This window comes from Apteryx mantelli, unplaced genomic scaffold (assembly GCF_036417845.1).
Source record: "Apteryx mantelli isolate bAptMan1 unplaced genomic scaffold, bAptMan1.hap1 HAP1_SCAFFOLD_125, whole genome shotgun sequence".
NCBI lineage: Eukaryota > Metazoa > Chordata > Aves > Apterygiformes > Apterygidae > Apteryx > Apteryx mantelli.
This window is the reverse complement of record NW_027118481.1, coordinates 194,058-211,131: the sequence shown is the minus strand read 5'-3', so window position 1 is coordinate 211,131 and position 17,074 is coordinate 194,058. Positions and strand designations below refer to the sequence as shown.

General features: G+C 45.9%; 1 pseudogene; it reads left to right on the top strand.

Moving 5' to 3' along the window:
- Positions 1 to 187: 187 nt before the first annotated feature.
- Positions 188 to 16,235, top strand: LOC106488041 (histo-blood group ABO system transferase 1-like; annotated as a pseudogene).
- Positions 16,236 to 17,074: the final 839 nt, after the last annotated feature.

Here is a 17,074-nt window from a genome sequence, read left to right as displayed (position 1 = left end):
TTTGTAAGCACTTGTTTTGATTTACTTTGGCTCAGGTTGATAAACAGATATCAAAACCTCTTTGGTTATAACCTCTCTGGTCCCTACAGCTGCTCAGTAAAACTGTTCATCAGTTTCATGAACACCATACACATGGGCACACTCGGTAGTGAGTGCATAGTGGAGTTAGCTGTGTAAACTGGGAACGATGGAGTAGGGAGAGATTTAAAGGGAAAACACAATCAACAAAACAGGACTTATGTGGGGCTACCTCAAGCATTTACATGCAGGCAAGAAAGTGCCTACAAGACAGCACTGTGGCAAAACCTCTTGCATCCCATCTGGGAAATCATCACTGCCAAGGCTTGACCACTCATCAGACTATTACCCTCTGCTGCTCTTCCATGTGGGCATTAATGACACCAAGGGCAAATTGGAAAACATCAAACAGGATTTCAGAACTCTGGGGATGGTGGTCAAGGCTCTGGGAGCCCAGGTCATCTTCTTCTCAATCCTGCCAGGGAGGTGGATGGATGGGGGGAGGAGGAGGAGGAGACAGATTTTCCAAGTTAACAACTGGTTGCACAGCTGGTGTTGGCAACAGGGTTTTGGTTTCTACGACCATGGGACCCTGTTTGAAGATCAACAACTGATGGCAAGAGATGGGATCCACATCACTAAGCGGGGCACGTGTGTCTTTGCCAACAGGTTGGCCAGCCTGGTAAGGAGGGCTTTAAACTAGGAAAGATGGGGGAAGGGGAGAGTTGTAGTGACAGAGTAGTTTGCAAAACACAGCTCAAGTCGAGGTGCATGCAGTCAGGGAAGTGCGCATGGGATGTGGCTATGGAGGATCCTCTTGTATCCCTCCTGGGAAACCTGCATGCTTGATCACCTCCCTGAAATGCCTGTACACCAATGCACGCAGCACGGGGAACAAACAGGAAGAACTGGAGATCTGTGTGCGGTCGCAGGGCCATGATCTCGTTGCAGTTACAGAGACATGGTGGGATAGCTCGCATGACTGGAGTGCTGTCATGGATGCCTACATGCTTTTTAGGAAAGACAGGCCAGGAAAGCAAGGTGGTGGAGTTGCTCTTTATGTGAGAGAGCACCTGGAATGTATCGAGCTCTGCCTAGGGGTGGATGAAGAGCGAGTTGAGAGCTTATGGGTAAGGATTAAAGGGCAGGCTAGCATGGGTGACACTGTTGTGGGTGTTTACTACAGGCCAGCTGATCAGGAAGAGGAAGTCGATGAGGCCTTCTACAGACAGCTGGAAGTAGCCTCACGATCCCAGGCCCTGGTTCTCATGGGGGACTTCAACCACCCCGATATCTGCTGGAAAGACAGCACAGCTAGGCACAAACAGTCCTGGAGGTTCCTGCAGAGCACTGAGGATCACTTCTTGACACAGGTGGTGGAGGAGCCAACAAGGAGACGTGTGCTGCTAGACCTCGTACTAACAAACAAAGAAGGACTGGTGGAAGATGTGAAGGCTGGGGGCAGCCTAGGCTGCAGTGACCATGAGATGGTGGAGTTCAGGGTCCTGTGAGGAGGCAGCAGGGCACCAAGTAGGATCGCAACCCTGGACTTGAGGAGAGCAAACTTTGGCCTCTTCAGGGACTTACTTGGAGGAATCCCATGGGTTAGGGCCCTAGAAGTAAGGGGTGTTCAAGAGAGCTGGTTAATATTCAAACATCGCTTCCTCCAGGCTCAGGAGTGGTGCATCCCTATGAGCAAGAAGTTGAGCAAAGAAGGCAGGAGACCTGCATGGATGAGCAAGGCACTCCTGGCAAAACTCAAACAGAAGAAGGAAGTATACCTTATGTGGAAAGGGGGACAGGCCTCTTGGGAGGAATATAGGAACATTGTCAGAGTATGCAGGGATCTGATGAGGAAGGCTAAGGCCCATTTGGAATTAAATCTGGCTAGAGATGTCAAGGACAGCAAGAAGGGCTTCTTCAAATATATCAGTAGCAAGAGGAAGACTAGGGAAAATGTGGGCCCTTTGCTGAATGGGGTGGGTGCCCTGGTGACGAAGGATGCAGAGAAGGTGGAGTTACTGAATGCCTTCTTTGCTTCAGTCTTTACTGCTCAGGCCAGCCCTCAGGAACCCCAGACCCTGGAGGCAAGAGAGAAAGTCTGGAGAAAGGAAGACTTTCCCTTGGTCGAGGAGGATCGGATTAGAGATCATTTAGGCAAACTTCACACCCACAAATCCGTGGGCCCCGATGGGATGCACCCACGAGTGCTGAGGGAGGAGGTGGATGTCATTGCTAAGCCACTCTCCATCATCTTTGAAAGGTCATGGAGGACAGGAGAGGTGCCTGAGGACTGGAAGAAAGACAGTGTCACCCTAGTCTTCAAAAAGGGCAAGAAGGAGGACCCAGGGAACTACAGGCCAGTCAGCCTCACCTCCATCCCTGGAAAGGTGATGGAGCAGCTCATGCTGGAGGCCATCTCTAAGCATGTGAAGGATAAGAAAGTGATCGGGAGTAGTCAGCATGGCTTCACCAAGGGGAAATCATGCTTAACCAACCTGATAGCCTTCTATGATGGAATGCCTGCCTGTGTAGATGAGGGGAGAGCAGTGGATGTTGTCTGCCTTGACTTCAGCAAGGCTTTTGACACTGTCTCCTATAACATCCTCATAGGAAGCTGAGGAAGTGTGGGTTAGATGAGTGCACAGTGAGGTGGATTGAGAACTGGCTGAATGGCAGAGCTCGGAGGGTTGTGATCAGCAGTGCAGTCTAGTTGGAGGCCTGTAGCTAGCAGTGTCCCCCAGGGGTCAGGACTGGGTCCAGTCTTGTTCAACTTCTTCATCAATGACCTGGATGAAGGCCCAGAGTGCACCCTCAGCAAGTTTGCCGATGATACAGAACTGGGAGGAGTGGCGGATATGCCAGAGGGCTGTGCTGCCATTCAGAGAGACCTTGACAGGCTGGAGAGGTGGGCGGAGAGGAACCTCATGAAGTTCAACAAAGGCAAGTCCAGAGTTCTGCACCTAGGGAGGAATAACCCCATGCACCAGTACAGGTTGGGGGTTGACCTGCTGGAAAGCAGCTCTGCGGAGAAGGACCTGGGAGTGCTGGTGGACACCAAGTTAAGCATGAGGCAGCAATGTGCCCTTGGGGCCAAGAAGGCCAATGGTATCCTGGGCTGCATCAGGAAGAGTGTTGCCAGCAGGTCGAGGGAGGTGATCCTCCCCCTCTACTCAGCCCTGGTGAGGCCCCATCTAGAGTACTGTGTCCAGTTCTGGGCTCCCCAGTACAAGAGGGATGTGGCACTACTGGAGCAAGTCCAGTGGAGGGCTACCAAGATGATTAGGGGACTGGAGCATCTCTCCTTTGAGGAAAGGCTGAGAGAGCTGGGTCTGTTTAGTGTGGAGAAGAGAAGACTGAGAGGGGATCTTATCAATGTGTATAAAGATATTGAGGGAGGGTGTCAAGAGGGCAGGGCCAGACTCTTCTTAGTGGTGTCCACAGACAAAGAAAAGAGGCAACAGGCACAAATTGAAACAGAGGGAGTTCCCTCTGAACATGAGGAAAAACTTTTTCACTGTGAGGGTGACAGCGCACTGGAACAGGTTGCCCAGAGAGATTGTGGAGTCTCCATCCTTGGAAATATTCAGAAGCCATCTGGACATGGTCCTGGGCAATTGGCTCTAGGTGACCCTGCTTGATCAGGGGGATTGAACTAGGTGATCTCCAGAGGTCCCTTCCAACCTCAGCCATTGTGTGATGCAGTGATTCTGTGTATTTTTAGTAGACACATTCAGGATTTCTCAGCGTTCCCTTTTTCCAAGAACACAGCACTTTGAAAGGGTGTAGAAGAGGTGGGGGATTCGTCATGGTGGTTTCAGTCAATTACACTGTAGTTGCCTATATCTGAACTAGTTCCTTTGACTGTCTTTATAGACAATGAAGAGGAATTAGCATTTGACTTATTTTTGATGCCTACTAGATGTTTACTAGACAAATCCAGCCTGCGATATATCCTGTCCTGAGAGAGGATTCTCAAACAGGAGATGAGGCACACCTCTCTGGAAACAGTGATTTCTTCCTGTGGAAAGAGGACAATCAGATTATGCTTGGTAAATTAGAATAGAGGAATCCCAACAGCTGAGCAGTACAACTCTTTCTGTATGAATTGTCCCCTCACTGTCCAGAAGTCAGTCATTTCCACATCACCTGAACCTGGGCAGGTGCTGACCTCTGACATATCTGCAGGCACACTATTTGGCCTGGTTTTGTTCCTCTTAGGAACTGGAAGCAAATGCTCTGTCTAAAGTCCCTCTTTAGCTCTTAAGTCCTTGCAGGAGAACAGATGGGCTGCTGATTACTCCATAACTGGCTCCAGTTGTCTGGGAAGGCACCTTCAACAGAGATATCCTGAATGTCTTATTCAAACAAAGAAATTTGGTTACTGGGTTAGTCCCTTCACTGTCAAAGAGTATGAACCACTTTTTCTGACCCTATCTGTTAGAGAATATAGAACTGAAGCTGTCTAGAATTAATTGCTTAGCATAACTTGCTTAGCATTAGTAGCTAAATTTGCTGAAGCCTTAGGCCTCAGGCTGTGAACTTGCTGTGAACTTTTACTTAGATAAGTAAAAGGGGGCCCCAGAGCCGGTTCAAGCTGGAGGGATAAAGAAGTTACACGGACAGCAGGAGTAGCCAACCTTGAAGATAAGCAGCGGCCTGCCTAGAGACAATAAAGGGGCCCAAGGAAGAAGGGGAAGAACCGAGACCTAACTATTACTATTGGTCCAAACTATCGCTTAAGGGGTGGGGAATTTAGATTGTAAGGGTATAATTGCCCAGGGATTTCTTTGTTCGGGGTCCCTCTTTGGAGGCACCCAGCTCGAGCTGTAATTACCACACGTATGTCATTAAATTTTATTTTTCTTCAATCTGACTTCGAACTTCTGCCTCAGCAGGAACCTAGGGTCGGACCCTGTTATGGAGGCCGGCGAGCCTGATTTTCCATAACAGTTTGGCGACCCAGGTGGGACCCTAGGTGACCACCGTCGGGGCCTCTCGTCTCCAAACGATCATCTGGCGCCATCGGGTGAGTTCACCTGGGATCTTTGGCAACGGGAGGCACCGAGAGGGTGAGTCTTAAATTCCTGCCTAAATTCTAAATTCTGGTTTGGTAACAAAGTGCACTGTAAGGGGTACGTGGGCTGATCACCGTAAGGCGTACCAGGTTTTGGGGTTTGGAGTGGGTTCGAGTCCCACGCCCAGGTTTTGGGGTGGGTTCGAGTCCCACGCCCAGGTTTGGAGTGGGTTCGAGTCCCACTCCCGGGTTTTGGGGTGGGTTTGAGTCCCACGCCCAGGTTTGGAGTGGGTTCGAGTCCCACTCCCGGGTTTTGGGGTGGGTTCGAGTCCCACGCCCAGGTTTGGAGTGGGTTCGAGTCCCACTCCCGGGTTTTGGGGTGGGTTCGAGTCCCACGCCCAGGTTTTGGGGTGGGTTCGAGTCCCACGCCCAGGTTTGGAGTGGGTTCGAGTCCCACTCCCGGGTTTTGGGGTGGGTTTGAGTCCCATGCCCAGGTTTGGAGTGGGTTCGAGTCCCACTCCCGGGTTTTGGGGTGGGTTCGAGTCCCACGCCCAGGTTTGGAGTGGGTTCGAGTCCCACTCCCGGGTTTTGGGGTGGGTTCGAGTCCCACACCCAGGTTTTGGGGTGGGTTTGAGTCCCACGCCCAGGTTTGGAGTGGGTTCGAGTCCCACGCCCAGGTTTTGGGGTGGGTTCGAGTCCCACGCCCAGGTTTTGAGAGGGTTCGAGTCCCGTCTCACTCCGGCCGGAAGGGGGGGAGTGCGCAGCCTGATCAGCGTAAGGTGCACTGCAAGACTAACTTAGAGTTACTGTGACTAGTGTGAGTGTGGATACCGGTACCGTGACTGGTGTGAGTGCGTATGACCTGGGAACCGAAAGGGGCACCCGTCGGCTGACAGAGCCGCCCACTGCGAAGGGACGGGAGTCCTAGCAGTCAAAGACTCGGGTGGTGTGAGTGCGGTTCCCAGAGAGAGAGAGTGAGAGAGAGAAAGAGTGTAATCATGCTGGCTGCAGGGGGTAATGAAAATTTAAATTCTGGTGTTGCTGAGAAAAAAAAAAAAAAAAAAAAAGTATATTATAAGGAAGTGTGCTGCCTGATCAGCATAAGACGCACTTTTCAGGAACTCAATATGGGAAATAAGTTCGGCATAGAAAAGGGGACGCCCTTAACCGAAATTCTGCAAAAATAGAGTAAGTTTGATGGTACCAAGAACCTAAGAGGGAAAAAAAAAAAAGGAAAAAAGGGGGGGGGATTGATCCAACTATGTCAGGAGGATTGGCTGTTCCTGACAAAGGATGGTAACCCGGCAGAACGATGGCCGCCACAGGGAACCTTTGGTCATCAGGAGTTAACTTTCCTGCGTCACCATTTGCAGGATAGGTTCCCCGGACAAATGGATTATTGGTGTGTATGGGACAGTTGGGCAAAGAAAAATTTTCTCAGAGTATTGAAAGTAGTGCAGCTGCTAAAACGCTTGTGGAAACTGCTCCACCCTATGCACCATCCTCTGCTTCAACTTCTCTATACCCCGCCTTGCCTTCCCCCTCTGCCTTTCAAGCCCCTTTGCATGTCGTTCCTGTGCCAGGAGTGCCCCCGCCAGGTCCGGACAGGGCACCTCGGGTAGCTACAACGCGAATTTACCGACCCTGGGGGCCCCAAGATTTGGTTGTATGGGGTCAACAAACTCCCAGGCTTAGGGAAGATCCAGAGAAAGTGTTACAAATTGTAAGAGGAATACTGCGGGCGTATGATCCTACATGGGGGGATGTACAAATGCTCCTTGAAGCCTTGTTCACTCCAGATGAAAAACACTCAATTCTGGATGTAAACCATCCTTGGGCAGGAGAGGGGGGTGTTGTGGCTGCCCGAACAGCCTGGCCAATTGTGGACCCCGGGTGGAATTATAATGTAGAGGCAGATTACAGGCAGTTGCAATTAGCCAGACAAGGCTTAGAAGAAGCTATACGGTTAGCAGGACAAAAGACCGTGAATTGGTCTAAAATAAGGGAGTGTCAGCAACAACCTGAGGAACAGCCCTCAGCTTTCCTCTCCAGACTATTTAAACAAATCAGAATGTTTGGAGGGGAGATAGACCCAGAAGCCGAGGCTAAGAGGCCTCTGATAGTTTCCACATTTGTGGATCAAATGGCCTCTGACATTAAAAAGTATTTTTCTAAACATGTTCCTGACTGGCCAGGGAAGTCTATGGATGAAATAGTACGCTTAGCCACATTTGTATATAACGGTCGAGATGAAGAGAAGGTGAAAGAAAAGAGACGACAGAAGAAAGGAAGTGAGTGTGTTAGCGGCTGTGTTAAGAGACGAGTTTAAAGAAACTAGAGGAAGGGGACGAGCAAGGGTCAGAGGAGACAGGCGGAACCAAAGCGAACGTATTGTACGCTTAAGAGTTAATGATTATTGCCATTATTGTGGTAACAAGGGCACTGGCAGCAGGAATGCCCAGTGAGACCCCGCATGCCTAGGAATAGAAGGGATGGCATGGGACAGCCGAGTACTGGGAATGACACCAGGCAATTCCCAGCCAGTCCACAATGACAGGAGATGGGAGACCCAGAAAACACCGTGGGAATTGGGGTAAATTTATGGGATATAGATTTGGATTTCAGGGGGCAGGTAATGGCAAATATAGCAGGTCAAGAAATTCCCTTCTTAGTGGATACTGGAGCTACCCTTTCTCTTCTGAATTTTGAGCCTAAAGGATGTAAGTCATCAGATAAAATAACAATACAGGGAGTAATGGGAAAAGGCGAACGAACGTTGACTAAGCCCTTGTTGCTCACTATTGGAGGAAAAGGAGTGTGGGGACGTTTCATAGTTTCCATGGATTCACCCTTTTGCCTTTTAGGGAGGGATCTCTTACAAGCCCTGGATACCCAGATCTGCTTACAGCCGGAAGGGATGAAATTAATAATAATGGGCTCACGTGTTCTGGCTGAGACACCAGAACCAGAGTCAACTAATCTGCAAATTCCGACAGGTTTAGAATCAGTTCCTGGAAAGTTATGGAGCTCTTCAGGGATTGATGTTGGACTATTGAAATCAGCTAGTCCAGTCTCAATCAAAACAAGGGGAGGATTACCTCCCGCGGTTAAACAATACCCTATCCCAAAGGAAGCAGAGAAAAGTATCCAAAAGCAAATTGATCACTATCTAAAACTGGGTATCCTTAGAGTTTGTGAATCCCCATACAACACCCCGATTCTGCCAGTTAAAAAGAATAGGCAGGATTCTAAATGGCGATCCGGAGTATCGGTTTGTACAAGACCTAAGAGTTGTAAACCAAAATGTAATCGCTCCGCATCCAGTAGTTCCTGACCCATCAACTATATTACCACAGATGCTCCACTGGGCAACTTATTTTACTGTGATTGATTTAACAGCAGCCTTTTTTAGTATACCAGTAGCTGAGGACAGCCAAGATCTTTTTGCCTTCACTTGGAAGGGACAACAATTGACTCGGACTAGGCTACTACAGGGATTTACTGGGTCTCCGACTATTTTTTTCACGTATACTTAAAAATGATCTGGCAGATATCAAACTTCCAGGACATTCAGTGTTAATACAGTATGTGGATGATTTGTTATTAGCAAGTAAAGATTACGAGACATGTTTGAAAGACACTATTTCTCTATGTAACGCTCTTGCTGAGAAAGGACATCGAGCATCTCCGTCCAAGCTCCAGCTGTGTCAACAAGAGGTAAAATATTTGGGGTTTATCTTGAAGGAGGGACACAGATTAATTGATCCAGAACGGGTAAAGACAATTCTCAATATACCCCGTCCTATAACAAAAAAGCAATTTAGGGGATTTTTAGGAGCTGTAGGATTTTGTCAGCCATGGATTCCTGGGTTGGGAGAGCTTACCAAACCATTGGTCCAGGCAACAAAAACGGAGGAGACAGAGCCTTTGACCTGGACTCCAGAAAAAGAGAAAGCTTTTACATCTGTAAAAAGGGTGTTGGTCTCAGCCCCGGCTCTAGGACTACCAGATTAGAGTAAGCCATTTGAATTATTTGTTCATGAACGACGGAGTAGCAAGTGGAGTATTCAGTCAAAAACTAGGTCCTCACCGTAGGCCAGTGGCCTATTACTTCACCCAACTAGATGCGGTAATCAAAGGCACTCCAGGATGCATCAGAGCATAGTAGCTACAGCAGCCCTTATTAGAAAAACACGACCTGAAGTTTTGGGTCACCCAATGACTGTGTATATGCCACAGAAGAAGAAAGAGAATTGGAAAAAGCGTGAAGTGGTTCAAGACGAAAAAGGAATTTGGACTATCAGGGGTAAGCCCATCCTTTCCTTAAGGTATTTACTTTCTACAGATAGGTGATATCATGATCGTGGACATGGAGGAGCATTGACTGTCGCCTCATGTACTCTACAAACCTGGGCAGCTCCTGAGTGCATGTGGTTGCAAAATGCATAACAACAACCTGCCCAACTTGCCAAAAATTTAACGATACTTATCCTAAGATTAACGGAAGAGGCCTCCCACGGGCTTATTTTCCATTCCAGCGTCTACAAATTGACTATGCTGACATGCCAGCAGCAGAAGGATTTAAACATCTTCTTGTGACAGTTGATCAACTAAGCAGATGGGTGGAAGCCTTTCCTACCTGCAAAGCAGATACGGCTGCAGTGATTAAAGCCTTGTTAAAGGAAATTGTCCCTAGGTCTGGAGTCCCAGAAACTGTAGATTCAGGTAGGGGTTCGCACTTTTCAGCAGGAGTTTTAGGGAAATTATATCAAATGCTAGGAATTCATAGAGAATTGTACACACCTTATCATCCCCAGTCTTGAGGACAAACTGAGAGAATGAACAGAACTATTAAAAACAAGTTAGCATGGGTATGTACACAGGCAAGTCTCAAATGGCCTAATGCCTTAAACTTAGTGCTGTGGGAAATTAGAACAACCCCTGTACAACAGGTAGGATTATCCCCAGCAGAAGTCTTATTTGGGCATCAATTGGCTACAGGAACTTATATCCCAGCTAAGACCAGCCTGTTGGATGGAGATGAACAGCTAACCCAGTATGTTCTAGGTATGCAAAAAAGGTTTGAAAATCTTAAAATTATATATATATTTATTTGTGAGATAAACACTGTCAAAGCTCAAGACATTTGTCTTGATACTGAACAAAATGTTTGTCATTTTGAAATACATCCTGATGAAACCCCTGAAACTGTACTTGTATATATTGGAAAAGGATGTGTCTGTATGAGAACTCTCTGTAATCTTATATTCATAGATAACATTACTGTAGACACAAGTAATCATTCAAATATTTGTGTTTGTAATTTTTCTAAAGTTATGGGCTGTGACTTTAATTATTCAGCTCCTGTTGTGTCTCATCAATTAATACAATCTAATTATACCTTAAGTCAAGATTTATTACCTACCCCCATCGGAATGAACCTTACATTGGTACAGAAACTACTACAACATGATGACCTGTGTCAACTGTTAAAACGCATCCGAAATAATGGACAAAAAACTCTAATCACTGTTCATCATGATGCAGAAGAGATACTCCATATCTTGGAAAGAGTGAAGAAGAATGGAGAATATCATTGGTGGGAGACTCTTCTGGGATGGTCACCAACTGCAACAGGGATCTATAATCACATGTTGCACCCAGTAATAGTTATGTTAAGTTTGACCATGTTATGCCTATTGCTTACAACCATATTGTATATAAGATTATGGAGAGTGATAGTACGCCTCGAAAGGCTTCGAGAACTCTGCTTAACATATTAGCAGGGATGCTTAATAAAAACAAAGGGAGGACTGTTAGAGAATATTGAACTGAAGCTGTCTAGAATTAATTGCTTAGCATAACTTGCTTAGCATTAGTAGCTAAATTTGCTGAAGCCTTGGGCCTCAGGCTGTGAACTTGCTGTGAACTTTTACTTAGATAAGTAAAAGGGGGCCCCAGAGCCGGTTCAAGCTGGAGGGATAAAGAAGTTACACGGACAGCAGGAGTAGCCAACCTTGAAGATAAGCAGCGGCCTGCCTAGAGACAATAAAGGGGCCCAAGGAAGAAGGGGAAGAACCGAGACCTAACTATTACTATTGGTCCAAACTATTGCTTAAGGGGTGGGGAATTTAGATTGTAAGGGTATAATTGCCCAGGGATTTCTTTGTTCGGGGTCCCTCTTTGGAGGCACCCAGCTCGAGCTGTAATTACCACACGTATGTCATTAAATTTTATTTTTCTTCAATCTGACTTCGAACTTCTGCCTCAGCAGGAACCTAGGGTCGGACCCTGTTATGGAGGCCGGCGAGCCTGATTTTCCATAACACTATCCCTGCTGCCACAATACCTCATCAGGCAGATTTGTGGAGTGACACACCTATTTAGCCTCCTATATTGCCTTCACAGTCAACAAAGAGAAATAGGAACACATGGCAGGTGATCCACCTCATTACCTTTACGCATCTTGCTTGTGATGAGAGAAATCACACGGCAGAAAGGCTACTTTCCTGTCATTACCCTTACACAGAGTTTACACAGTAGCTCAAATGCAAACATCCAGTTGGTATCCATCAGCTAACTATTGTCAGTGGAGGCCTTGTGGAACATACCACCCAGCCTCCAGCTGCTGCCCCAGCTGTACGAAGTCTGGTGTCATATTTGCCAGTCCCATGGAGACACCTTAGATACTGCTGCTGTCACTGTATGTTTAGGTACCCGAATCACTCTCTCACTGTCTAAAGTTAGGTGAGATGAATCCCCAACATGTTGGACATGTGTGTGCCATATCAATACTGCTGTGTAGGAAAGGATGAGGAGGAAGTGGACAAACAAATATTTATATATACATATAAATAAATAAATATTTTTTCTTTTATATATATATTTTTTTTACTTATATATAGATATATACAACAGGGAGCTGAATGTCTTTCAGTGTTCTGTCACATGATACAGATCTCTCTCTGAAATGTCTTGATGGTCCTTTGGGGTCTAAATACAAAAGGTCTAGAAAGGTCCAGGACATCACTCAGGAATCTCAGTCTCAAACTTGGCATAATGGAAGCAAGAGGCACAATTTGACATTGTGAACTATGCATGACTGGAGTTTTTAACCAGGCAAACACAAAGGCATTAAAAAAAAGGAATAGTTTTATGATAGCCTAGGATGGTAAAATAATATCCTTTCTACGCTACATAAAAATGTGTTTGGAAAAGATGACACCAAAAGTACCAAATCCAGCACTTTATAAATAGTAATCAAAAGCTCACAATATATCTGCCCTGAAATATTGCATATCTACAGCTCCTTACCTGCACAGAAAAACACCCAGGAGTCCTCAGAGGTAAGGAAGAAGGGGGATAGCAGCAGACGCTGGGGGGAAACATGGTAGGAAGAAGTGAGGGCATGCCTGTTTTCTGCTTCAGAAACTTTTATTTTTTCAACGGTTTTTATCTGGACTTATACTTCATACCTTTTAAACCTCCAGATAAAATGTATGGTTCTGAGGATGCATCACCAATTTGGTTCCAGGGCTGTGGCTGTGTTGTCTGGTCTCTCTGTATTTCAGAATGGGAAGGAGGAAGGGTAGATTGCCATCATTTTAATTTGGAAAGAAGAGCACCTGAGGATCCCTCTCTACTCTCTCTTTTGTCTCAGATGTGTCTGGTTCACAGAAGGATTCATGGGTTCTGCCAGCAAGTACTTTCTTGCTGGCCACCAAGTAAACTTCTATCTGTTCACAGGCCACTCTGAGCAGGTCCCTCACCCTCAGATGGCCCTGGAGAATCATCACCTTGTCATGCCTGTCCATAACCCGCTCACAGTGGAAGGAAATCTCCATGAAACACACAGATAGCCTCAGCATATATATCTGCAGCTTGTTCCAGAAGAAGATAGACTATCTCTGCTCCATGGGCATTAGCATCCAGCTATCTGAACACATGAGAATGGAGATAATTGACACACTGGTGGGGAACACCAGCTCCTGGCGGTAGACTGTGCATCAGAACAGCAAATCCTATGAGACACACCCTGAGTCACAAACTGCCTCCTCCATCCCCCATCAGGGGGATAGGGACTTCTATTATGCAGAAAGTTTCTATGGAAAAGTGTGGCCAATGTCTACAAACTGATTAAAAGTCTGCTTCAGAGGGTCACAGAGAACAGAGAAAATGTCACTGAAGCTAAGTGGCACGAGGAGAGCCACCTCAAAAAGTACCTCCTGTATCCTAGATCCATGTACCTGCTCTCCCCAGAGCTCTACCGGGATGAGTAATTGAGCAGGCCCTGCATCATCCTGGTGAAGAGGCTATCCTCCATGTGCAAGGGCTTGCAAGAAGTCAAATTCTGATGGGAGGAGGAAGACCAAGAAGGGAACATGTGCCTCACTCTTCCTCACTTAGATATATTTTACGCAGCTGGGACTGGTGATGTTGAGGAAGTCACACTTGGATATACCAGTGTTGTAGCAGATCAAATCTTAGTAACTATGTGATGAATAGAACAGTTTATAGAGGAGATATGCGGAAAAGGCATCATTAGAGGGATTTCCTCCTTAACTTCAAGTGTCTATATTGCAGATGTCTCTGTCTAAGCGAATCATTTGGACTCCATTATAGCTGATGCAGAGAAATAGATATTTTTGTGAACAATCAATTTAGTTTTGAAATACACATCTGAAAAGCCCACGAGTGACATCGCTGACCAAAAAGGGACATGAGATAACTAGGTCAGGTGTAAATAGGTGCAGTTTAAAGACACTTGAGGTTAGGTGAGATAAATCACAGCCAGTCCATGAACCATGTATTGGTTCCAATACCTGGATTATTGGTTTGCCAGCCCTTCCACCTGGTCTGACTTTCTGGTGGGTCTACCAACACTTTATATGACTTCCAGGAAGTTTTTCTGCTTTGTTTACCTCAGTTTATTCTTGCCCTTCTTTGTCAGTCTCATTTGCTGAAATGTAAAATCTTTTTCTGATGACCTCTGTGCGGCACTAGGTATAATAGAGCTCAAGAGAACAGGCTGCAGAGTTTGTGAATGGTTCTGGTGGCCTGTACTTTGTCTGTGGCTTCACCCTGCTAGCAGGCATCAGGACCTGACTTTTAACGCACACAAAAAAAGTGTAGAGTGGAGTTTTCCAAAGTGCCTCACTGTGAGTTTCATCTCACTTAACAATCTGACAAAAGCTGGACAGCTAGGCTTTCCACTTCAGCGATGGAGAGAGATTTCTGAAGGCAGTTCACTGGAGCTATCTGAGATTTCATCTCTGTCAGATCATAGAATGACATAGCATGCCATAGCATGCCATAGATTGTGTAGCTGAGGTGATTTATACTATGGAAGTGCCAGTCTGACTGCATTGGCTACATCTACTTTTTGATTTGCTCCAGGGATCAAGCCCTGTTCCCCAGGGGCTTATCCATGACTTACGTACACACTGCTCATTACTCCTCCACCTCCCACCCACAGAGGTCTGGGCACTTCCACACTTTAGGTCTCTTAGAATGATCCCCTCTTCAGTGCTTATCCCACAAGCCTTTTCGCCTTCTTCTCTGCAGGACTGTGCACATAGTCTAGCACTGTGAAGCTAATCTGCCATATCCCTATAGGCAGACCAGCTCATTCTTCCAGTCACGAATCATCTTCCGCCTCTTCCAGATCTCAGATTGCACAAAGCATCCTGTGATAATGCCCGAGCCTGCCTCCTAACCCCTTGCAGCCTATGCTGAGACCTGATTTTTGCCATACACGGCAATATGATTTTTACTGTTTCTTTGGTGTTGCTATTGTCTAGGATAGTGGGATTGTGCTCCATATCTTGCTGTGTTTATGCTTTCATAGCACAACAGTGAGGGGCATGCTGCTGACAGAGGGGTAGGGTGAAAATACAGAATGCCTCCTGAGATGGTGTTGGAGAACTAGACTGGAAAAAGAGTTTCTTGTCCAATCCATTCTGTCCATGTGAGCCATTCTGGACTGATGTAACTGAGGAACCACTTCCAGGTTTTGTACAGGAAGGGCTAGTTGTTCTGCTCTAGGAGGGATCCCAGGAGGAATCCAGCATCCATACATCAGGGAAGACGAAGGGATCAAGATGTGGGGTGAAGCAGATGCTGATCAAAAGTAGGAATGTGACTGCATCCAGTGATAAGAGGAGCCTAGGAAAATCTGCATACCTGTATACAGGAGTCCACAGAAACAGAGAGTCAATAGATAGAAATTTGCTTCTCTAGCAGGTGCATCATTCTGTCTTAAAGGATGGAGTGAAGAGAGGCTGACAAGTGTAAAGAACATTCTAGATATCTAAATGTAGACTGACAAATCCCACACTCCCAGGCAATTTGTCCTACACTCCTACACCTATGCCAAACAGACAGGTTCATACACAAATACATAGCACAGCCAAACACTTCTAGAGAGGGTTATAATTTTTTCAGAACACAGATTTGTTCAAACCCCACAACTGAAACTTCATAGTCACAGACTGCAGAGAAGACAACAACAATGGCTACTTTGGAATGTACTCATGAAATCATATGAACATCTATGTGTAAATTCCAATATTTGAGCAGATATTTAACCTTGTCAGAGGTTTTTGGAGTGGAGTTTTATATATATATGTTTTCTGTGTTCTTGATATGTGGTATTTGCTTCAGTGATCACTGTTTCAAGCTGGGATTTTCAAATGCTCTTTATATATGTATATATATATATGTATATATAAAAACAAACTTGAAGTCAATGTATTTCTGTGAAAAGATTTATTTCCTGAATGTAAACTCTATAATTGTACATAATTGTACTGGCTGATACGAAGTTTGCAGTTCTGACTACTCCCCATCCATAGCATACCTCCAGAATTGCTTGCAAGCAGTTCTGGACCTCTGTCATTTTAGCCCTCTGGTCCTTGAGGATGAAGAAATGAAAGATGATATTAAGGCTCATTTAGAAATGTCAAAGCATGAAGAAAACAAGAAAAGCAATTTTATCCTGGAGTTAATAAGGAGAAAATCAGATAAGCCAAAGAAAATTTGTCTTTTTTCAGGAATGAAAACTTGGGAAGAGGAGGTCTATGATTCCATGATGGAGAACCTTCTGCTTCATGTGCTTGTCTTTCTTCAACTTTCACTGTACTTTGGAAACCCTCTGACAACTTTATTTTTCTGATTTTTCTTTGTATTTGTAGCCAGCAAATAATGGCAGAGACAGTTTTTATAGTCCTGATTACACTCCTCACTATTATTGTTCTGTTTTGTTTTTTTCTGGTGTGAACTTCATTAATAAGTCTATCAAGTGATTTGGGAAATCCCCTAGGGAATCCCTTTCAATAGCAGAATTTGAGGAAAACAGGAGTTTTATTTATTTAAACCCAGCTGGACCAAATGCAGAAGTTATTTAAGTTAAATCCTCCTACCCAACTCCCAGGAAAATGGAGGTCTTCTATGGCTATTGAGAATTTCTGAGCTGATCCCAGGGCCATTTGCTGAGAGAACAGTAGGCTAGACGAGTACAAGAAGCCAATGCTTCCCCCTGAGATTGTTATCTGTACTGCCCAGAGCTGTTTCAGTGTAGCCCAAGTCCCCCATCCTGCTTCAGGCACCTACTTCTGGTTGTCATAGCCATTTTTCTCTTGTGAAGTTCCTTACAGTGTGCTCCCCTTAACAAATTTCTAGCTAAGTACCTGTCAAGAAGCAACAAGGGCAGACAGCTCTGCAAGGGAAGGTGTGCTGGGAGCTGAGAGTGATAGCAAGACAGATAGGGCAGTGACCTCACCAACAAGGAGCCAGGACATTGAGACTGAAAGTCATAGTCAGGATAGGGTTTAGAGAGAGTAATCAAGATCAGCCTCAGTCCACTCAGCAAGCATGCAGTGATGAGGCAGGTCTGAGGCCAAGTCAGGAAGCTGAGCCAGTGTGTCCAGGTCAGGGTCAGAATTGCAGAGACAGGAGATCACATGCAGACATAGCTGCTGCACAGCTGCAATTTAGCACAGGTGGGGGCCAGCAGTGGAACCTCAGCTTAAAAGCAGATCC